The sequence below is a fragment of the Oryctolagus cuniculus genome, chromosome 4, assembly GCF_964237555.1.
Source record: "Oryctolagus cuniculus chromosome 4, mOryCun1.1, whole genome shotgun sequence".
In the NCBI taxonomy this organism is placed as follows: domain Eukaryota; kingdom Metazoa; phylum Chordata; class Mammalia; order Lagomorpha; family Leporidae; genus Oryctolagus; species Oryctolagus cuniculus.
Window position 1 is genome coordinate 119,219,206 of NC_091435.1, and position 24,928 is coordinate 119,244,133.

At 41.0% G+C, this 24,928-nt stretch overlaps 1 protein-coding gene across 11 annotated transcripts in view; it reads left to right on the forward strand.

Moving 5' to 3' along the window:
* The first annotated feature begins 4,412 nt into the window (after positions 1–4,412).
* Positions 4,413–24,928, forward strand: part of SPTSSB (serine palmitoyltransferase small subunit B) — a 43,042-nt gene continuing 22,526 nt past the window's right edge. For 4 of the 11 annotated variants that reach the window (XM_051859105.2, XM_017346888.3, XM_017346890.3 and 1 more), the window contains exon 1: positions 4,450–5,401. The gene's annotated coding sequence lies outside the window, so the exon portion shown is untranslated. Of the gene's footprint in view, positions 5,402–24,928 lie in introns of all 11 variants that reach the window. The other 7 variants (XR_007924590.2, XR_007924589.2, XR_011388072.1 and 4 more) reach the window with 6 other exon arrangements.

Genomic DNA, 24,928 nt, shown 5'->3' on the forward strand with positions numbered 1-24,928 from the left:
TCTAAATACGACTTTTATTCTAATATTAAATTCTACCCTGTTTAAGGGATGGAGTCTTTCCCCCCAATAAAAGACTTCAGCCTAACCTTGCGTATATCTGTTAGATTGGAATCAGGGAACTGGAGTCAATTCACTGGTGCATAGCCTCATAGGAACTCAAAAAATGTTAAGTGAAAAAGAGGGAGGAAGGAAGGGGTGGGCTTGATTTGTCTGCCTACCACTTTATAAACGAGGTTCTGAGTTACTTTATATGTAGGGGAGTCTTTCCAAAACATCTCAAATTACTCAGTTGTGATGCCTGGGTTTCTCTGGTTGCTGAAGAGTAAGTAAGGGTAAGTGCATCGGTCAGGGAAAGTAAGGGAAGGAGGACAGAGTTCAGCTGACAAAATAGGAGAAATGTGACGGGAGAGAAGTTCCTCAAAGAGGTTATTTAGGGAAGGGTGTGTGTGTGTGTGTGTAACTCCATGTTAGGTTCTTTGTAAGTAGTGTCTCATTTAATCGTCACAGGAACCCTATGAAGTCAGCATTATTCCTCCTCCATCATTAATAAAACTAAGACTAGAGATACTAGCTCATTTGTCTCAGAGAGCTAGTTAACAGAGAGAGCTGAGTCTCCATCCCAGAGCTGTTTTGCCCTAGAGCTCATGTTCTTCCCACAATGCCTCCAAGGTCAGGTTTGGAAGACTGAGAAAAACAATTTATGCTTGAATTTTGATCCCCTAAGATTAATACTATCCTCAGCAGATGCACATAAGACTGAGTAACGGACCATGGGGTCATTGCAAGTAGATTTTCACATCAGCTCCTTTCTCCTTGCTGGTATTCTGAACTATAGAACCATTTCAAGTAACCATTCTGGGCCACAAACACAGCTTTCACACAGTGGTTGCATTCCCTTCCCTGTAATATCTGTCTCAAGCCTCCCAGGTTACCTGAGGGAATACACTCTTTAGTAATTAATACTTTTTAAAGTGTTCTTCTCCAATAGTGTGTGTTTTTTACTTTTGCAATAGCTACTTTATGACAATGATGAAAGACCTGTTTCAAAATGTTCAGTTGCTATAATTACCATTACTTTACACTCTTATAATATCTTATAGTATTCTAAAGAATTCTACCTGATGGCCGGCACCGCGGATCAATAGGCTAATCCTCCACCTAGTGGCGCCGGCACACCGGGTTCTAGTCCCGGTCGGGGTGCCGGATTCTGTCCCGGTTGCCCCTCTTCCAGGCCAGCTCTCTGCTGTGGCCCGGGAGTGCAGTGGAGGATGGCCCAAGTGCTTGGGCCCTGCACCCCATGGGAGACCAGGAGAAGCACCTGGCTCCTGCCTTCGGATCAGCATGGTATGCCGGCTGCAGCGTGCCAGCCGTGGCGGCCATTGGAGGGTGAACCAACGGCAAAAGGAAGACCTTTCTCTCTGTCTCTCTCTCTCACTGTCCACTCTACCTGTAAAAAAAAAAAAAAAAAAAAAAAGAATTCTACCTGGTTCTTCATATCTCGTTCCCCCGTGCACAAGCTGTGATTTTTTTTCTTTTTTTTTATTTTATTTTTTTGACTTTTATTTAATGAATATAAATTTCCAAAGTACAGCTTATAGATTACAATGGCTTCCCCCCCAATAACGTCCCTCCCACCCGCAACCCTCCCCTTTCCCACTCCCTCTCCCCTTCCATTCACATCAAGATTCATTTTCGATTCTCTTTATATACAGAAAATCAGTTTAGCATACATTAAGTACAGATTTCAACAGTTTGTTCCCACACAGAAACATAAAGTGAAAAATACTGTTTGAGTACTCGTTATAGCATTAAATCTCAATGTACAGCACACTAAGGACAAAGATCCTACATGAGGAGTAAGTGCACAGTGACTCCTGTTGTTGACTTAACAAATTGACACTCTTGTTTATGGCATCAGTAATCACCCTAGGCTCTTGTCATGAGCTGCCAAGGCTATGGAAGCCCCCTGAGTTCACTGACTCTAATCATATTTAGACAAGGCCATGGTCAAATTGGAAGTTCTCTCCTCCCTTCAGAGAAAGATACCTCCTTCTTTGATGACCCGTTCTTTCCACTGGGATCTCACAGAGATCTTTCATTTAGGTTGTTTTTTTTTTCCCCCAGAGTGTACAAGCTGTGATGTTAACCCTTGTTTAGCTCACAAATTCTCATAATCAGCACAAAGGGAGTATCCGCCCATGGACAAAAGCAGCAGTCGAGGGTTTTGGCTTTCTTGTATTGACCTCCTCACCTGTGGTTATATATGTTATATATGTGCCACCTTTCCTTCCTAATGTTACTGTGTCTTCTCTGTTGCTTGATCTCTTCTTGATATTTCTGCAGAGAAAATGTTTCTTTTTTATTGATCAAGTCGTCTGTTTTTATTTGTTTGCTTTTCTATTTCATTCCTTTCTGCTTTTATCTTTATTAGTTAATATAATTCTTTCACAATTTTTGTCTACTATCTTGGTTTGTACATTATACTTTAATAAATATTTAATGCTTTATGATTCATTGTTTCAGCTTTTCTCTACAATTCTTTTCAGTAAGGCTTTTATTTTTCTTATTGCTAAAGAGCTTGTAATTTCCCATTTGTGCTGCTCTCTAATTCAGATTCAAAGCATCTTTGGATATCCAATGATCTATCAGTCACAGAAAATTACTTATTGTTAACTTTATCCTCATTGTGTTTTCTTTAAACTTTTATTTATTTGAAAGACAATGTTACAGAAAGGGGTAGAGTTGGAGAGAGAAATCTTCCATCCACTGGTTCACTCCCCAAATGGCCTCAATGGCCAGAGCTTGCCGATCTGAAGCCAGGAGCCAGAAACTTTTGGCTCTCCCACTGGGTCCAGGGGCCCATGGGACTTGGGTCATCCTCCACTGCTTTCCCAGGCCATAGCAGAGACCTGGATAGGAAGTAGAGCAGCCAGGACTCGAACATATTGGATGCCGCCACTGCTGTCTGGGGCTTTAACCCACTGTGCCACAGTGCCAGCCCCCCTCATTGTGTTTTGATGGTTAATATGGTCAGCATGATTTCTGTCTTTTAAAATCTGTCGACCTTTTGTTTGTGACCTGCCAAAGTTTCAAGTACATTTTATGTATGGAAAACATACAGAATCTAATCTCCACTCAGGGATGCAAGGATAAATCCAAAGGTGTGCCTCTTGTGGTTATATTACATCTGTGTCATTCAAGATGATTTTTAATGATACACATACTTTGGCCAGCCAGACCAGTTCCTCCCAAACTCCAACCGAGGTAGTTGCAAGGTCTCACATCTATTTCACAAACCTTTGGCAGGAAAATCTGGCTCTCTGTTTCCAAAAATATGCACCACAGTGTGTTGGGGGAAGGCACGCTACAATCTAGTGGGGAAGCTGCATAATGACTAGCAAGATCTAGAAACAGTATTGGTCCTCTCACAAATGGGCTTGAAGACCCTGGTCAAGTCGCTTCCCCTGGAGGGTTCTATTTCCTCATCCACACGCCCTGCGTGGTTAAATCTGCCCAGCCACATTGCAAGGTGTGTCAAGGGAAGTCAAGAGATAAGGAAAGGGAGGCACATAAAGTGATAAACAAATAAAAAAAAAAAAAAGACATCAGCGGTGGTTGCTAATCTTCAGACACAGGAGCAGCAGGAAAAGGTAGCTACATAAAATGGCTAAAACGAGCTTCCAGCAGGTTCCCTTCTCTGCCCCACCACCACCACCTTCAGCTCTCTTCGGGGACACCCTGCCTGCTGCACACCGCCACACAATAACGCGTCTCCCTCTTCTAGCACTGTCAGCCTGGAGCCTGCCCAAAGAAAGTGTGTGGAGAGAGGAGCAGAAACCTGCTGGCAGCTCAAATTCGCGCTTCAGCACAATCAGGCCTGGCGGAGCATGTGCGGTCCTCCTCCTTCGGCAGTGGGGGCCGACCGGCAGATGCTTCCCAAATGCTCATTATCAAGAGGCTCTCGCCCCCGGACGCCCCTCGGCCTTGGCCAACAAGAGGTTCGGTCACCGAGCCTTCAAGGTCCTCTGCGCTCTCAGCCAGCAGCCACGGGGTCAAATTTAAGAGCTCCCTGGGCAGAGAGGAGATCGATGGTGTTCTAGATGCGGGTTTCCAGGGAAGACGCGCTCCCCAAGCCCGCGCCTCCCGGGAAGACCAGCGAGCGCTGGGCTGCGCGCAGAGCCCGCCAGCCCGCCCGCAGCGCGTCTCTGCACCACAAGGCCGCCTCCCAGCCCTTTCCCCAGTTTGCCCTCCTGCCGCAGTCCGGGCCCACATTAATTCTCTGCACTTGTGAGTGAGCACACACAAGTTCCTCAGGCACGATTCTTCCATCTGTTTCCCCGGGGGAGTCTCGTTTTCCTACGATTAACCTCCTGGCACGGCGGGGGGGGGGGGGGGGGGGGCGGGGAGGGCGGCAGGATGGAGCGAGCGCAGCGGGGAGAGAGGCATTTTGCAGGTTCAAAGGCACCAAAATCAGCCACCGTTGCGAAGAGAGTCTGCTTTCTTCGCGATTTGACAAACAGATGCAGCAGGATGCCTGCCCTGCCCGCTGCCACCCCGGCCAGAACCCTGGGCTCACTTCGCTGCCGAAGCTGAGTTTCAAACCGCAGTCCTGGTCGGCGGCACTGGCGTGCCTGGGCCCCTCGCCCAAGTCTGCAGACGGATGGATGCTGCGCGCAGGCTCTCCCGGGCTTAACCCAGAGCCCGGCAGCTCCCACCTCGGCACCTCCAGTTCACCTGCCTGCCCCTCCACCACCACCACCACCCCAGGAGGTGCTCCCTGGCAGTGTCGGGGCTCCCAGCCCGAGCGAGGGGGAGGGCGCCTCCTTCTCCCCTCCTCCCCATTCCCTGCCTCAGCTCGGGGTTTTACTGCAGCAGCCGGAGGTGACAGCGACGCCTTAGCCTCCTCCGTTGTTCTCAGAGCCCCGCGTTCCCCCCGCACCGCATCGGGAAAGCGCCCCCTCGGAAGAGGCTAGTCCCCGGAGAAGTGCGAACTGCAGGACAGCTACAGAAACCCGAATGTAAGCGTGGAGAAGTGGCTGGGCTGCATTCCTCCGCGGACGAGACCCATCTCCCTGGACTGAGAGTGGCAGCTGCATCTGGGAAGTTGGGACCGGGGAGCAAGGGGGAGGGGAGTGGTGCAGTAGGCATTCTCTTCTGCAAGGAGTCGCTGGGAGCAGTGCGGTTGGACACAAGTTGGCGTAGGTGTGTTTTCCTTCTGTCAATAATTAATCACCGGAATCAGTCTGGCAGAATTGGAGTTTTAGCAATAGTGCCGAGGGCGGGGCCGCGCACCTAACCCCGGGAGGCTCCAGGCTCCGCGCGCAGAGGGAAGCTCGCGGCCCTGGGGAGGGGCCAAGCATCGGCGCTCACCTAAGCCACAGGGAGAACACCCAGCCGGTAGGTAAGCATCTTCCAACTACCTGCAAGTAGCTTTAGTAGAACAGAATTCTCTTGACGGGGCGGGGGGTGGGGGGAGCGGAGGTGTAATCAATACCGAGCTTTAACGCAATTTTCGGCTTTTTCTTTTTTTTAAACTGCACTACAATTTTCAGAATTGAATGGGTTTCCATTTGCCTTTCACTCTGGTGGGAATTAAGATGTTTCACTCTAAAGAAACCAAACTTTGATGGTGAAACTTTCCCAGTCAAAAGAAAATTACTTAGCTAATTATTTTCACTATTTATCTTTGCGTGGTTCATTAATAACTCTTCAGGGAAGTGTCATTGGGATGTGCTTGGCGTCCTTCTTAAATATTCATCTTTCTCCAGTTTCATGCCCTTATGCAATAGTTTTTTGCCCATAGCTACTTTAGGCAATAGAACGTACAAGTAAATATCCAAAAACATAAATTTCCAATAAGGAATGTATTTTATAGAAAGCTTTTATTTAATAAATATAACTTCCATAAGTACAACTTTTGGATTATAGTGGTTCTTGCCCCCCATACCTGCCCTTCCACACCCAATCCATCCCACCTCCTACTCCCTCTCCCATCCCATTCTTCATTAAGGTTCATTTTTAATTACCTTTATATACAGAAGATCAACTCTATACTAAGTAAAGATTTCAACAGTTTGCACCCACACAGACACACAGAGTATAAAGTACTGTTTGAGGAATGTATTTTAACGTTTTTTTCTTGTATGTGTTTTTCAAAGATGGTCATTTATAAGTAACCAAACTTCTCTGGCTTAAGGGGAAATACATAGTTAACTTTATTTGGGGGATAGGGAAGGTGGGGAGTGGACACAGAAGTGTTTAGATGTGAGCAGGATTCCATATTAAAGTGTCATTCAACTGGTTGTCAGTTCACTTATGAGTCCAGCCTGAGATCAATTAAAGCCTTGTTAAATGTAAATCTTAGCCCCAACAGTTTGAAAAGATACATCAGAGTAGTTGGGAAAGTTGTTTTTCTAAAAGACTTTGTTGTTAAGTAGTTATTTTGAATTAAACAAAAAAATAAGAAATATGTGGTCTTTTGGGGGGAGTGACATTTTATTTTATTTTTTAAAGATTTATTTGTTTATTTATTTGAAGGGCAGAGTTACAGATAGGCAGAGGCAGAGAAAGAGAGAGAGAGAGAGGGCCTCCTGTAAGGTGTCCGGCGCGCAACAAATCTTCCCAGGCAGACAAATCAATTAATTCACAGGCTTTTATTGGGGTTCTGCTCCCGGACAAGGTTCCCCGGTCCCAACAGAGCAACAGAGAGGGGGCCAGGGAAGTCCAGCGTCAGAGATTGGGAGGGCTCCTTTTATAGATTCAGGGCATGGGGGTTAAAGGTTGAGGCGGGTCTGATCCTCATTGGTTGACCTTTAGGCACCCGCTGGGACCTTGACAAGGACTTTTCTTCCCCGCAGGTACAGGTAGGGACTTCTCCATTACCAGAAGTGTAGGCCTTCCTCCTTGCGGATCCCAAAGCTACCACCTCCATCCGATGATTCACTCCCCAACTGGCTGCAAGGGCTGGTGCTAGGCCGATCCGAAGCCAGGAGCCAGGAGCTTCTTCTGGATCTCCTACTGGGTGCAGGGGCCCAAGGACTTGGGCCATCCTCTACTGCTTTCCCAGGCCACAGAAGAGAGCTGGATCTGAAGTGGAGCAGCAGGGACTCCAGCAGGCGCCCATATGGGATGCCAGCAGGTGACGGCTCTACCCGATAGGCCACAGTGCTGACTGTTTCAAAGGTTGTGCTGACTTTGTATAGATTACCAGACCAAAAACAAGCTCTAGTATGAAATTCATCATCATTCTCATTATCCACTTACTCCTATATAACCAACAGCAATAAATCGAGTCAAATGCATGAACCTTCTAGAATCTGACTAGATATCAGGTTGGAAGTCAGCCTGTGTTCTCAGTTTCCATTGATTTTCTTTTTTTTTTTTTTTTTTTTGACAGGCAGAGTGGACAGTGAGAGAGAGAGAGACAGAGAGAGAAAGGTCTTCCTTTGCCGTTGGTTCACCCTCCAATGGCCGCCGCTGCAGTCGGCGCACCGCGCTGATCCTGGCAGGAGCCAGGAGCCAGGTGCTTTTCCTGGTCTCCCATGGGGTGCAGGGCCCAAGCACCTGGGCCATCCTCCACTGCACTCCCTGGCCATAGCAGAGAGCTGGCCTGGAAGAGGGGCAACTGGGACAGAATCCGGCACCCCAACCGGGACTAGAACCCGGTGTGCCGGCGCCGCAAGGTGGAGGATTAGCCTATTGAGCCACGGCGCCGGCTTCCATTGATTTTCTTAATCCACTGTAAATACCTTTACAAAAACTATCTTCATATTTGAATAGCCAATTTTGTATCTACCATGTCAGCTTAAACTGTTTTACCACCAAATATATTAAAAGCAAAATCTTCATTTACAAATATCAAAATGGAATTCAACTTCCAGAATGCTGATGTATAAAAGTTTTGATGAAAATTTTCCTGAAAAAATATTTATTAAAGGGGGCAAGCATTTAGCCTAGCAGTTAAGACACCAGTTAAAATGCCCAAATCTCATGTAGTATCTGGGTTCTGGCTCTGACTTTTGATTCCTGCTTTCTACTAATGTAGACTCATAGAAGCAGTGATGATGGCTGAAGTAACTGAGTTCCTGCCAACCTATAGGAGACCTGAATTGGCTTCCTGGTTCCTGGTTTCAGACAGGTATTTAGGGAGTGAACTAGCAGATGAGAAAGAGTTTATGGCATTTGAGCCACAACCCATTTTTCTGCATACCCTCACCCTTGCCCCCTCCAGCTGGGTGTGATGCTATTCCACTCTTGCTGAATACTGCCAAGAACACAGGGCTCCCTCTTAATCTAGATCCCAGTCCAGAGGTATAGTAGGGTATATCCAAGCAGAAGCAGGCCACGAACACTTCTTGTCCTCAGCACTGGGTTGCAAATTTCTATTCCAGGTAAGAACAAGTGAGATGTCTGAGACTTTCTTCCTCTGATCTTCTGCCAATAGAGCAGAAGATGAAGAACTCAGCAACAAAAAGACAAATGTCTCTTTTTAATTGGGCAAAAGACTTGAATAGGCATTTCTCAAAAAAAAAAAAAAAAAAAGATGCACTAATGATCAACAAATGTACCACCAAAAAAGTGCTTTTTATTATTAGTTGTTAGGAAAATGAAAATCCAAATCCCAATGAAATATCACTTCACACTAGCCAGAACGGCTATAACCAAAAGCCAGAGAACAACAAGTGCTGGATTAGATGTAGAGAAATTAGAACAATCATTGCTGGTGAGAATGTTAAAATAGTGGAGTTGCTGTGGAAGATAGGTTGGTAGTTCCTCAAAAAGATTGAACACAGAATTATCAAATAACCCAGAAACCACACTCCTAGGCATATAGCCAAGAGAACTAAAAACATATGTCCATGCAAGAACTTGTACACATGTTTATGGTAGCACTGCTCATAATGGCCAAAAAGTGGAAACAATCCAAGTTTCCACTAAGTGATAAGTGCATTATAAAACATGGTGTGGAATGCAACAATAGGGTATTATTCAGTAATAAAAAGAATGTAGTTGATACTTAAAACTGTGATTAAATATTGAAAACACTCTACTAAGTGAACGAAGACCATATATTGTATGATTTCATTTATGTAACATATCTGCAATAGGCAAATCTATGGAGGCAGAAAGCAGATTAGGACTGGAATGGAAGATGGGTTTGGGGAAAAGTGAGGCATGACTGTTGCAGGATCCTGGCTATCTTTTGGGGTGATGACAGTAGTCTAAAACTAACTGTAGTTTCATAATTATGAATGCACAAAACAATTGAATTTAAGCAGGTGAATTTTATAAAGTGTGTGACTTACATTTCAATAAAGCTGTTTTTAAAAAATTATCCAAGTTATTAAAAGAACAAGTGGGTTTAGAATTTCAAAATCATGTATTTCCATGTGCCACCAGACAAGTAGTTTACAAGAGATTCCCCTCCCCCCCGCCAAGGTTTACACTGAAATATAATAAATAAGAATGGCACAGGTGTCACACAGCTATGTGATTTACATATGCTTACACACCTGCCATGCTTCCATTTAGAAATGTCAAGTGCATGAATGCAGTGCCATAGAGAATTTGCTTGCAATGCCGTATCTTTTTGGACTCACCCACTCACTGTATTAATCTATGGCCTGTGAAGCCAGTTGTTCCACTTACTTCTAGATAAGTCTAATTCTTTATCAGTTCTTCAGAGAAATTGTTGACTTTGTTATGGCCCAGGTTAGGTAAAAGAGGGAGGTACTTATATCTCAGCCAAAAGTATACTGTCTTCTGTTCAGATTAGCCATTTCACTTACACTTGATTGACCCTGAAAGCCAGGAGAAAGACAAATAGTAGTGGTCACCGTAGTCCCCACAGAACACAGATGTGTCCTTGCTGGAAAACATCTGCCATGATCATGAAAAACCCAAATGCAAGCAAAGCTCCCAATAATTAATATACCCCTGTATTCATCTTTTACGTTTTGCTTTCTGATTTTGTGCTAAGAACCATGGAATTGGATAATAATACATTGTCTGGAAATTAGAATGAAAAATTAGTGAGTCTCAGAGTTTTGTGGAGGCAGTAATCAGCATCTGAACTTGTTACTAGAATAGTTATGAATTCATTGAACCAAAGTATACCCTTGGTTTAGAGATTCAAGTCAACCTGCTTTAGGAAACCACAAGAATTTTTCCATTCTCCACAACACATCTCCTGTATATGCTTTGAAGAGCACAGCATGTCGACAGAAATACTTCACATATGATATTTTAAAGATTTTTTAAAAATTTTGTTTAAGGAATACAATTTCATGCATTTAATATATACATATTTGGGAACATGATGAACCCCTGCCCCTTCCTCCCTCCCACCTATACTTCTGCCCTTCTTCCCCCTCCCTCTTCCTTTCCCATTTTTTTGAAGATTTATTTTTATTTATTTGAAAGAGTTACAGAGAGAGGTAGACATATAGCCACCCCCCCCACACACACACAGAAAGAGAGAGAGAGAGAGATCTTCCATCAGTTGGTTCACTCCCCAAATAGCCACAACAGCTAGAGATGAGCCGATTTGAAGCCAGGAGTTTTTTCTGGATCTCCCACGTGGGTGCAGGGGCCCAAGAACTTCAGCCATCCTCCGCTGCTTTCCCAGGTGCATTAGTTGGGAGCTGGATCAGAAGTGGAACAGCCAAGGTTCAAACTGGTGCCCATATGGGATGCTGGCACTGCAGGCTGGGGCTTTAACCCGCTGTACCACAGTGCCAGCCCCTCCATTGTTATTTTTTTACTGAGATCAATTTTCAGTTAATTTTTATACTCATAAGATTAACCCTACACTAAGTAGAGAGTTATCCAATTAGTATGAAGATAAAATGAAGAAAAGAACAAAACCAACCAACCAACCAAATATTGTTCCTCAATAGTCAAGGCAAGGACTGTTCAAAATCATCACATCTCAAAGTGTCAGTTTCTCTCCTATACATTACATTTTAGGCACTCTATTTGCTACCACAGGTCATAGAGAACATATGGTATTTGTCTTTTTGTGACTGGCTTATTTCACTAAGTATAATAGTTTCCAGTTGTAATCATTTTGTTGCAAGTGACAGGATTTCATTTTTTTTACCACTGTGTAGTATTTCATTGTGTATATATACCATTATTTCATAATTCTTTATCTAGTCTTCAGTTGATGGATATCTGGGTTGATTCCATATCTTAGTTATTATAAATTGAACTGTAATAAACATAGGGGTACAGATCACTTTCATATGCTGATTTCATTTCCTTTGGATAAATTCCCAGGAGTGGGATGACTGGGTCATACAGTAGGTCTATATTCAACTTTCTGAGATATCTCCATACTGTCTTTCACAGTGGCTGTACTAGTTTACATTCCCCCAACAGTGGATTGAGGTACCCTTTTCCCCACATTGTCACCAGCATTTGTTGTTTGTTGATTTCTATATGAAAACCATTCTAACGGGGGTGAGGTGATACCTGATGGTGATTTTGATTTGCATCTCCCTGAGGCTAGTGTCTGTTGGCCATTTGAATTTCCTCTCTTGAAAAATGTCTGTTCAGGTCCTTTGCTCATTTCTTAACTAGATTGTTTGTTTTGCTGTTGTTGAATTTCTTGAGCTCTTTATAGAATCTTGATGTTAACTCTATCAAATGCATAGTTTGTAAATATTTTCTCCCATTCTGTCGGTTGCTTCTTCACTTTGCTGAGTGTTTCTTTTGCATTGCAGAAGCTTCTCAGCTTAATGTAATCCCATTTGTCAATTTTGGCTTTGATTGCCTGTGCTTTTGGGGTCTTTTCCAAGAAGTCTTTGCCTATGCCAATGTATTGCAGAGTTTCCCCAATGTTCTCTAATGAATTGATGGAATTGTGATATAGAGTTAGGTCTTTAATTCATTTTGAGTAGATTTTTGTGAAAGGTGTAAGGTATGGGTCTAGTTTCATACTTTTGCACGTGGAGATCCAGTTTCTTTAGCTGACTAGGTTGTTTATTTGAAAGGTAGAGTTACAGACACAGAAAGGGAGAAACAGAGAGAAAGGTCTTCCTTCCATTGGTTCACTCCCTAAATGGGTGCAACAGCTACAACTGAGCCAATCTGAAGGCGGGAGCCAGGAGCTTCCTCCAAGTCTCCCATGCAGGTGCAGGGGCCCAAGGAGTTGGGCCATCTTCCACTGCTTTCCAAGGCCATAGCAGAGAGTTGTATTAGAAGAGGAGCATCTGGCACTAGAACTGGCATCCATATGGGATGCCAGCACCACAGGTAGAGGCTTAGCCCACTATGTCACAGCACTGGCCACTACAAATGATTTTTGATCACAAAACCTTTTGTAGGGGTCCTATTATCATATTTTGTCTAACTAGAAAAATTTCTATAAAATAATTTTTAATGCTCAAACATTTGTATATAAATCTAATACATGTTAGAAGGGCTGGCATTGTGGTATAGCCAGTAAAGCCACCACTTGTAATGCCAGCATCTCTTATGGGTGCTGATTTGTGTCCTGGCTGCTCCACTTCCAATTCAGCTTCTAGCTAATGGTCTCGAAAAAGCAACAGAAGATGGCAAGTGTTTGAGCCTCTGCCAACCACGTGGGAGACCAGGGTGAAGCTCCTGGCTCCTGGCTTCAACCTGTTCCAGCTATGGCCATTGTGGCCATCTGGGGAGTGAACCAGTAGGTGGAAGAGTTTTCTTTCTCTTCCTGTCTCTCTCTCTCTCTCCGTAACTCTGACTTTTAAATAATAATAATAAATCATTAAATACATTTTAGAAAGTGATTTTATTATAGTTACTATGAGTTAATGTTGCTTTCATCAGGATTAATAATTCATTTATTCAATGGATATTTATTGCATATCTTCCTTGTTCCAGGGCACTTCTAGACTCCGGATGTATAATAATACACAAAACAGACAAAAACATCTCTCAAGGAGTTAAATTCTAGCAGGAATTAATAGTAATGAGTAAATACATAATATATCAGCAGGAGATAAGGGCTCTGGAGAAAAATAAAACAGAGAAGGGAAGGAGGTACAATTTTACTTTGCGAAATCAGGCTAGGAAGTAAGATTATGTAATTAGATAATACAAAGATCATGTACAAACTTGCCCACTGTGACTCTAGCTTAGGCTGCAAGAATTACAGCTCCAGGTTTAACTTCACTCTTCCCCTGGGAACTTTAGTTTCTCCTTTACATTAACTTCAATCCACAGCATTGATTTTTTTTGCCTAGATTTAACATCATTTCTTAAAGAATTTTTTACATTAACCCCAACACATTCCAAATAGGCACAGGAAGATATAATCCAAAACCTGCTCCAAAGAGTCACAATCTAACTAAAATACTGCCTTATGATACCAAAAAATCTCACTCGGGGAAATCATTAGCCCAGGATTTGTGTTTCCTTTGGCTTTTTTCCTAGCTTTGCCCTGGATTCTTGTAGTCTCCCAGGAAATTATGTGGTGAATAGTTAAGAACTGGTTCCTCAAAGTTAACATTTTTTGAAGAGTGAAAGGGTTGATGTTCATGGGGAAAAATTTCCAGGCCACCCTGGAAAGGTGAAGGGAGAACAAGTTTTTCAGAACTACAGAGTGAGCAGAGCATCAAACCCATAGAGCAACCAGTGCAAAGAGGGAAAAAGCAACCAGAGAGTCTCCACTTCACCAGAAAGCCACAAAATTTCTAGTCAGGAAATCTGATTTAAAGGATACCTGGGGAGGTCTTGTTCTACTAAAATATAATGGGTGTGGCAGCCTTCTTGGGTAGAGCTTTTAGGTAACAGAATAAAAGGGAGCAAGGACTAGATATTGAAAAGTGAAAAGGGAACATTTATTTCAGGCTTAAAGGAGAAGTGTTTAACTATGTTCAGAGTAAAGATAGAAATGAAAGACTCCCTTTTATAAGGGAGCTATTGTGGAGCCTTAGAATTCTCATTTATCCAATACATTTTACTAGGTCCAGGCACAGAGAGAACAAGGTAGAGGAGGACTTTGTTTCAAAGATCTTTTCTTCTAGAGTTTACATTGTAAGCCTTTGTTATAAGATAGAACACAGGGATGAGGACACAAACTTTCTGACCTGCTGTCTTGATACCTCCTCCAGACTGTGTTAGAGCCCCCTTCTCTACCTCAGAGGAGCCTACATTTCTTTGTCACAGCACTTAGCACACTCTGAGGATGTTTGCTTAATCCAACACCTTCTCTCTCTAGAAAGGTGGCTGCAACAGTCACGTCTACCTTACTGATAGTTTATATCCCTCCTTCATGCTTGTTAAATACTTGATTGAATGTTGTCTGGCTGTCTGGCTGGCAGGATGGATGTTTGGGTGGATAGATGAATGGATGGATAGATGGATAGCAGAATGGATGGATTAAAGAACAGTGCAAGGACAAATATGAATGTATGGATGGATGGATAGATGGATGGCTGGAGACATGGATGGATGATTTGCCAGGTTATGATCAGAACTTGCCATAAGAAGCAGCCAGTCAGGTAGTTAAGAGAGTGTGCTCTGTATTCACTGTGAGACTTTGTGCCAGTTTTAATTTCCCAATCTCATCATTTGGAAAATGAGTATAGAAATAGTACCTCCATAATAGTATTAAGTGAATTACACAAGGTAATACCTATAAAATGCTTGGGAAAGTTCTGGAACATAAATTGCTCAATAAATATCCAAAATTATAATCAGTATAAATGGGAACATCCAAGGTGACAATTGCTATTCAAGTATTGCATCCCCACTCTTTCAGCCCCATTATAAGATCAAAGAATGCCAGTTAGTAATTCTAAAATAAAGTTATTGCATTGAGTTCAAGATCTGTAAAAATTTTTAAGAGAATCTGTGAACAAATAAAAGTAGCATACTGAACAAGAAAATTAAAAGGACTAGAAAAAAGGAAAAAATTTCAAGATACATGTCCAAAGCTAATTTTCTGGGGAAATAATACCTCTACTGCTCTCACACCCACATCCTCCCATAAATAACCAGAATACCAATTCATGCTTAAGTTCAAGAACTTACCTGGTGTGTTTCACAGAATGTCATGCCCAATAAGCATCAATGGAGTGTTCACTGATGTAGAAGAAAGAAAAGGGGGGTGCGGAATTGAAGTTGAGTCTTGTCTAAACCCAAGGGTATTTTTTAATTTCTTCTAAAAAAAAATCTAATAATCTTTTCTGTGAAACACTTTATTCAAAATTATCACAAAGCCTCCTTATATGGAATTGTCTATTTCCCTCTGAATAAGACAAAGAGTTAACCTGTGATCAACCTATGGAAACCACAATTTTAATGCTTTCCTCCACATCAGGGAGAAAGATCCTCATAGGGAATTTTAAATGTCTCACACTGAAGCCTCTGATAGCCCTAAGAACTCTGCATTAGCAACCATCACACACAACAGAAAGTGTGGCAATACTCAGGTTCACAATAAATTGAAGCTGTTATAATCAGCTATCTTGGCAGAATCCCTTTTGTCTCAAGAATCTTCTGCTGTTATTACTAGGACATGAATGCTATATATCTATTTGAAGAGAGGAATTTAAAACAAAAAGCCATTTGAGTTTAATAGACTTAAACACTGTACCTACATACACACTTCCTATCTGCCTTGGGTTGATAATCAGCAACAAAAAGAACAATTCAAGTCATTAACACTAGGAGGGCAATAGCACCGATTTCACACATTTGTTCTTCATATACCATCTACATATCCTCTGACATCATCCCACAGAATGTACAAGAATGTTTGTCAAGTGTCTTTACCAGACCTAGGTTGTTATTGGTGGCTTCATAACTTTGTGGTGTGAGTTGAAGAGATCTTAGTTAACTTAAGATTTAGTCTAATGGAAACTTTAGATTAGAAAAAACGTATAATAAAAGAAACATTTTTTTGAATAAAATAGATTGAAAAAATAAGAAAACAGAATTGAATACATATTTTGATTACAAACAAACAAAAATTTTTTTCACAGGCAGAGTGCATAGTGAGAGAGACAGAGAGAAAGGTCTTCCTTTTGCCGTTGGTTCACCCTCCAATGGCAGCCACGGCTGGCGCGCTGCAGCCGGCATACCATGCTGATCCGAAGGCAGGAGCCAGGTGCTTCTCCTGGTCTCCCATGGGGTGCAGAGCCCAAGCACTTGGGCCATCCTCCACTGCACTCCCTGGCCACAGCAGAGGGCTGGCCTGGAAGAGGGGCAACCGGGACAGAATCCGGCACCCCAACCGGGAGTAGAACCCGGTGTGCCGGCGCCACTAGGCGGAGGATTAGCCTATTGAGCCGCGGTGCCGGCTGATTACAAACAAATTTGAAAGCAAAAAATAAATAGAAAAAATCCCAAAATTCCAGCAATATGTGGATTTTTAATAAGATGGTGGTATTACAGGTGTCTACATTTTTCATAATATTTTATAATTTTTATTGTAATAGTTCATGGGGAATATTTTATTTCCAAAATAGCAAGTGTGATTTTTAACAGACTACTAATTAACAAATTATTCCTTTGTACTTAAAAAGACAAATTATTTATGGAACAACAATATTTTTCTCAGGGTTGTTAATGGATTCTTCTGACTTGGTTGCTACTTTATTTCATCTACCTTCACTGATAATAAATTTACTATACAAAAAAATCTATATTTGTCATAGTCAAGAAAAATATGAAAACTATACTATTGCTACAGAAAAAATTTTTTAAAGTATTATACTATTGAAGAAGGAGCCCATTTGTCACATAATTAGGTTAAAAAGTAAAAATAAAAAAAACAGAAATATTTGGCCTAAACATTTTATATTTGCTCTTCTCTAAAAGTTAAACATATTGCCTCCAAACATAATTAAAACAAAATTTAGAAAACAAAAGAATTCCAATATAATATTTGCCAACTGTAAAGGAATACAGTGTTTCCTATTTTAAAAGTATAAAATACATTCTGTTACTTTAAAAATTTTAAATATATGATATACTAGTACATACATGTGTATATATATATTTGTAAATACCAAAATATATATACTTACACAGATTATTATTATCATATTGTACAAAGCTGCAATAGAAAATTCAATATCTTCTTACATATGTAGGCTTAGCTCTAAGTTTTAATAAAACATAATATCACTACTATTCCCTAAATTAAATGCTATGGAAAGTGCATACTCAATTTTCATGGGCTTTGTGAATAATTGATGTTAAATAGCTCCCATTTTCGTTATAGTATTTAAATAAGTTATTGCACTGTTTGGTCATCTAATGTAATAATCTAGTTATCTGTAATCATAAACAAGGCAACTGTTTTAGATATAACAAGCTGTGACTTAATTATCCCACTCTAACATTTATCACTTTTGATTCTACACTTGATATAGATTCTACACTTGATCTTAGACAAAAGGCTGAGAAGTGATTATAGATTCTAATTTGTTTCTTGTTTACAGACTTATTTAAAAATCAATTCTAATATGTGTAGGTTTGGGGGAAGAGTCTTACAACAGTTAATGTTATGAAGGACGAATTTGCTTTTTTAGATACAAAGCAAAACATAGTTAAGGAACAGAGTGAAAAATATAAAACATGATGTGAACAATTAACAAAGGCCTGTCAGAGTCTGGGGTGAGGGTTGAGGGGCAACAGGGTGTTTCCTTAGTATATCTGCTTAGTTCAGTGTGTCTGAGCTGGAAGGTTCCTACTCAGGGCTGGTGGTACGCCTGACAGCACAGGAGCTCACGTGTTGGATCCTGTCCTAACAATGCTAAACTGAATCTCCCTTACTGATTCAACCATTGAAGAGTAATTTTTAACTAGATTGATTTAGGGTCACTTTGTGGGTTGAATAATTAGGCACAGACAAAACATATAACTGACCGCTTATGCTCCCAAGGCTGCTGACAGCACATCCACTCCACACGGAAAACCTGAGCCTTAAAATGTTAATAGGGTTTGTTACTGCCTAACACTTCAAACAAAGAAAAATAAATAAATCAGGCTGACCTAGTTTTGATATGATGGGCATGAAAATCAGGTTATAATCTAGGATGAAAAAAAAAAAAAAAGTTGTTCTACAAGTTTCCTCCATTTGAGAGGAAACAAACACCCATGCAAACAGAAAACATGGTGCTGAATCACAATGACCTAGTATCTTCCTTCTGGGTGAATTCCTTCTCCCAGCCTGGCTCTGAAAGGCTTATTACAGTCACCTGAAAGGAATCTTAGATAAGAGGTAATAAAGCCACATTGAAAACAGGCGGAACCAATAATAATGGGGACAAAAGCTACTGTCTGAACCCTTACTAGAAACAGGCACACACTAAGTTTTCTTTACCAAGAATTGTACCATTTGAGCTTCACCATACTGCAGAAATCATTAATCACTTCTATGTTACTGATGACAAAACTGATGTTCACAGAGGTTAAACAGCATTCTGAATGTCACGCAATGGTAAACTCCAGTTTGCCAATTAAAAAGTTCAAGCTCTTTTACTATAGCAGAAAAGTTAAGCAGATCATTTTCCAGTGGGATATTTAATTCTACTTCAGAAATAGTATCTTAGCATTGGTGAAATTTTTATCATGTCTTCTTAAAACTACCCGTCAATTAAGAGCAACATGCAGAAGGTGTTGTCTAAGCTTGAACGGTTTTCTCAATAGAGCTCTTACCATCTCACCAGGTAACCCATCCCCCTTTATACAGTTCTTACTGTTTACATTTTTCTGAGATTCACCTCCAAAAACAATTAAACAGTTGCAAACCTCGACCTTCAGTAGCACCATTTAAGACCTGCAGAATATGGTCTGCCTCAAAAATCTTGCAGTCTTTCCTATAGGAAATCTTCCGTATCTTCTCCTTCTCTTCCTATGAGATGTGTTCAGCTTACTTGAGTGATAGCTTTTAACAGCAGGAAGAAGAATCATAGCTCCATTTCTCCTCTCTGGCACTATACTTCTGTAAATACATAAGAATACTGTATGACTTGTTTATTTATTTGCCAACCATATCACAACATTGTTGGCTCATCATGAATTTGAAGTCACAAAATTCCATTTACTTGAACTGCTTAAGTCAAATTTCCCTCCAGCTTACTCTTGGGCAATGAACATTTTTTTTAATTTATTTTTCATTTAGTAAATATACATTTTCAAAGTACAGTTAATGGATTACAATGGCTCCCCCCATAATTTCCCTCCCACTCACACCCCTCCCATCTCCCACTCCCTCTCCCATTCGATTCACATCAAGATTCATTTTCAATTATCTTTATATACAGAAGATCAATTTAGTATATATTAAGTAAAGATTTCATCAGCTTGCACCCACACAGAAACACAAAGTGTAAAATACTGTTTCAGTACTAGTTATAGCATTACTTCACATTGAACAACACCCTAAGGACAGATCCCACATGAGAAGTGAGTACACAATGACACCTGTTGTTGACTTAACAATTTGTCACTCTTGTTTATGGCGTCAGTAATCTCCCTAGGCTCTAGTCATGAGTTCCCAAGGCTATGGAAGCCTTTTGAGCTCCCTGACTTCGATCTTATTCCGACAGGGTCATAATCAAAGTGGAAGTTCTCTCCTCCCCTCAGAGAAAGGTACCTCCTTCTTTGATGGCCCTGTTCTATCCACTGTGATCTCACTCCCAGAGATCTTCCATTTAGGTATTCCTTTTTTTTTTTTTTTTTTTTCCAGGGTGTCTTGGCTTTCCATGCCTAAAATACTCTCATGGGCTCTTCAGCCATATCCAAATGCCTTAAGGGCTAATTCTGAGGCCAGAGTGCTATTTAGGACATCTGCCATTCTATGAGTCTACTGTGTATCCCGCTTCCCATGATGGATCATTCTCTCCTTTTTTGATTCTATCAGCTAGTATTAGCAGACAGGAGACTTGTTTGTGTGATCCCTTTGACTCTTAGACCTATCATTATGATCAATTGTGAACTGAAATTGATCACTTGGACTAGTGAGATGGCATTGGTACATGCCACCTTGATGGGATTGTATTGGGATGCCCTGGCATGATTCTAACTCCACCATTTGGGGCAAGTCTGATTGAGCCTGTCCCAAATTGTACATCTCCTCCCTCTCTTATTCCCACTCTTATGTTTAACAGGGATCACGTTTCAGCTAAAATTTAAACACCTAAGAATAATTGTGTGTTGATCACAGAGTTCAACCAATAGTACTAGAACAAAACAAAGAGAAAATACTAAAATGGATAAAGTATTACATTGTAATCTGATATTGTGATGCCTCTGGCTTTGTTTTTGTTGTACAAGATTGCTTTAGCTATTCGAGGTCTCCTGTGTCTCCATGTGAATTTCAGCATCATTTTTTCCAGGTCTGAGAAGAAGGTCTTCGGTATCTTATTTGGTATTGCATTGAATCTGTAAATTGTTTTTGGGAGAATGGACATTTTGATGATATTGAGTCTTCTAATCCATGAGCATGGAAGATTTTTCCATTTTCTGGTATCCTCTTCTATTTCTTTCTTTAAGGATTTGTAATTTTCATCGTAGAGATCCTTAACGTCCTTGGTTAAGTTTATTCCAAGGTATTTGATTGTTTTTGTAGCTATTGTGAATGGGATTGATCTTAGAAGTTCTTTCTCAGCCATGGCATTGCCTGTGTATACAAAGGCTGTTGATTTTTGTGCATTGATTTTATATCCTGCTACTTTGCCAAACTCTTCTAAGAGTTCCAATAGTCTCTTAGTAGAGTTCTTTGGGTCCCCTAAATAAAGAATCATATCATCTGCAAAGAGGGATAGTTTGAGTTCTTCCTTCCCAATTTGTATCCCTTTAATTTCTTTTTCTTGCCTAATAGCTCTGGCTAAAACTTCCAGAACTATATTGAATAGCAGTGGTGAGAGTGGGCATCCCTGTCTGGTTCCAGATTTCAGTGGAAATGCTTCCAACTTTTCCCCATTCCATAGGATGTTGGCCATGGGTTTTTCATAAATTGCTTTGATTGTATTGAGGAATGTTCCTTCCATACCCAGTTTGCTTAGAGTTTTCATCATGAACGGGTGTTGTATTTTATCAAATGCTTTCTCTGCATCTATTGAGATAGTCATATGGTTTTTCTTCTGCAGTCTGTTAATGTGGTATATCACATTGATTGTTTTGTGCACATTAAACCATCCCTGCATACCAGGGATAAATCCCACTTGGTCTGGGTGGATGATCTTTCTGATGTGTTGTTGCATTCTATTGGCCAGAATTTTATTGAGGATTTTTGCATCTATGTTCATCAGGGATATTGGTCTGTAATTCTCTTTCAGTGCTGCATCTTTTTCCGGCTTAGGAATTAAGGTGATGCTGGCTTCATAGAAAGAATTTGGGAGGATTCCATCTTTTTCGATTGTTCTGAATAGTTTGAGAAGAATTGGAGTTAGTTTTTCTTTAAATGTCTGGTAGAATTCAGCAGTGAATCCATCTGGTCCTGGGCTTTTCTTTGTTGGGAGGGCCTTTATTACTGTTTCAATTCCTTTTTCAGTTATGGGTCTGTTTAGGTTGTTCTATGTCTTCCTGGTTCAATTTAGGTAGGTTGCATATGTCCATTTCTCATATGTTTCCCTGTTTGCAGGCATACAAGTCCTTGTAGTAATTTCTGATGATTCTTTTTATTTCTGTGGTTTCTGTTGTTATGTTTCCTTTTTCATCTCTGATTTTATTGATTTGGGTCTTTTCTCTTCTTTTTTTAGTTAGTTGGGCCAATGGGGTGTCAATTTTGTTTATTTTTTCAAAAAACCAGCTCCTCGTTTGGCTGATTTTTTGTAATGTTTTTTATTCAATCCTGTTGATTTCTTCTCTGATTTTAATTATTTCTCTTCTCCTACTAGATTTGGGTCTGGTTTCCTGAAGATTTTCTAGATCCTTGAGATGCAGTGAAAGCTCTATTTGGTGCCTTTCCAATTTCTTGATGTAGGCACCTATTGATATAAACTTTCCTCTTAACACTGCTTTTGCTGTGTCCCATAAGTTTTGGTATGTTGTGCTGTTATCCTCATTTACTTCCATAAAATTTTGATTTCTCTTTTAATTTCTTCTATGACTCATTGTTCATTCAGGAGCATGCTGTTCAATCTCCATGTGTTTGCATATGCTCTAGGGATTCCTGAGTTGCTAATTTCCAACTTCATTCCTTTATGGTCTGAGAAGCTGCATGGTGTGATTCTAATTCTTTTGAATTTGCTGAGACTTGCTTTATGGCCTAGTATGTGGTCAATCCTAGAGAAGGTTCCATGTACTGCTGAGAAGAATGTAAATGCTTTATGTGGAGGATGAAAAGTTCTGTAGATACCTGTTAGATCCATTTAGGCTATAGTGTCATTTAAATCTACTGTCCTCTTGTTGATCTTCTGTCCTGTTGATCTGTCTATTTCTGAGAGTGGAGTATTGAAGTCCCCCAGTACTATTGTATTGGGGTCTAAGTCTCCCTTTAAGTCCCTTAACAAATCTTTTAAATAAACTGGTGCCCTGTAATTAGGTGCATATACATTGATAATCATTATAACTTCCTGTTGAATTGATCCCTTAATCATTATATAGTGCCCCTCTTTGTCTCTCTTAACAGTTTTTGTGGTAAAGTTTATGTTGTCCGATATTAAGATGACTACGCCTGCTTTTTTTATTTCTGTTGACATGGTATATCTTTTTCCAGCCTTTCACTTTCAGTCTGTATGCATCTTTGTTGGAAAGATGTGTTTCTTGTAAGCAGCAAATAGATGGGTTTTGTTCCTTAACCCAATCAGCCAATCTGTGTCTTTTAACTGGACAGTTCAGGCCATTAACGTTCAATGTGACTACTGATAAGTAGTAACTTTGCCCTGCCATTTGCCAAAGATATTTTCTAATATATGTTTTGAACTTCCTGTGATCTTTTGCTGTGAGGTTTCCTTCGTTTACCTTCTTTCATATTGATGACCGTGTTTCTGTGTTTCTGTGTGTAACACATCTTTAAGCATCTTTTGCAGGGCTGGATGAGTGGTGACAAATTCTTTCAATTTCTGTTTGCTGTGAAAGGTCTTTATTTCACCTTCATTCACAAATGAGAGCTTTGCAGGATATAATATTCTGGGCTGGCATTTTTCTCTCTTAGTACCTGGGCTATGTCTCGCCATTCCCTTCTAGCTTGTAGGGTTTCTGATGAGAAGTCTGCTGTGAGTCTAATTTTGAGATCCTCTGAAAGTAATCTGACGTTTCTCTCTTGCACATCTTAGGATCTTTTCTTTAGGTTTCACTGTGGAGAGTTTAATTACAATGTGTCATGGTGAGCATCTCTTTTGGTCAGGTTTACTAGGGGTTCTATGAGCTTCCTGTACTAGGATGTCTCTGTCCATCTCCAAACCTGGGAAATTTTCTGCTAGTATCTCACTAAAAAGGCCTTCTAATCCTTTCTCCCTCTCCATGCCTTCAGGAACTCCTAGAACCCGAATGTTGGGTTTTTTAATAGTATCCTGTAGATTCCCAACAATATTTTTTAGATTTCTAATTTCCTCTTCTTTTCTTTGGTTTGACTGTATCCTTTCCTGTTCTCTGTCTTCTAAGTCCGATATTCTCTCTTCTACTTCACCTGTTCTGTTTTTAAGGCTCTCTAATGTGTTTGTCATTTGATCTATTGAATTCTTCATTTCATTATGATTTCTCGTCACTATCACAGTTTCATGTTCTACTAGTTGTTTCATTTCATTTTGATTCCTCCTTAATATTTCATTTTCATGACAGAGATTTTCTATCTGTCCATTAAGGATTTCTGTAGTTCAAGAATTTGTTTTTGAGAACTTCTTAATGTTCTTATCAATTTTTTGAGATTCGCTTCTTGCATTTCTTCTATCTCATCATCTTCATAATCTTGAATTGGGGTGTCTTTTTCATTTGGGGTCGTCATAGTGTTTTCCTTGTTCTTATTACCTCAGTTTTTGCGTTTGTTGTTTGGCATATTGGAGATATTCTTTGGTTTCTTCACTGTGGTGTTTTTTCTTGTTATACTATGACTCTAGATGAAGTGGACTGTCTGTTTTTGATGGAGCCTTAGAGGCTTGAGATGGGTGTGGCCTGAGAGCTCTGTTTGGTTCCTCAGGGTTAAGGGTGTGCCAAAGGTGACACTCCCAGGTTAGGTGTGGTAAATCTCTCTCTCTTTCTTTTTTTTTTTTTTTTTGATTCAAAAGGGAAGTAATTCCGCACAGCTGAATGGAATTGGAGGTAGTTAGCAGGCAAATGATATACCCACAGGAGCCAGAGATCAGAAGCTCTTTCCCAAGGACCACACAGGGAATCTGTCCTGCCCTCAGTGTGGGCTCAAATTCTCCTGCAGTCTCCCACTGGATTGCCAAGGTTACTGAATTGTAGTGTCTCTGGAGAGTACTCACGTGAATTCCATGAGTTCTCTCCCCCACCGTCTCTTTTTTTCACAGTCTCAGTTCCGTAGCACCACACATTCACTAGGTCCTAATCTCCTGTTAATTCACCCCCCACCCCCAGAGTTAGGTTTTTCTGCTAGGCTCAGGGCCGGTGCAGACCTGAAGTTGCCCTGCTTATGACGTATGTCCAAGATGGTGCCTGCTCTTTGTCTTGCTCGCCTTTGAGAGGTGAGCGGAGAGAGAGAAAAACCCGTGTCCGTACCAGTCACTTTTTCTCTCTCTCTCTCTCTCTCTCTCTCTCTCTCTGTCTTCTAGTTAGCCTGGTGAACTTTTCCCCCCGGGGTCGTTCCCTCTAGTCTCCTCTTTCCGCTTGCCTGCCGGTGTCTCGGGCTATTGAGGTTCGGCTCACCTCGCGTTCCAGCGCTGGTGTGTTGAGTCTGCCGCTGGTGTCCCAAACTGTGGGCTCCCACGCTCTCCACGCAGGTCCACTGTGAATCACTAGTTCTGGAAGAGTTTCTTCTGCTGTTTCTTCCCCTACTCTTCCTTGAACCTGCAGTATCTCCACT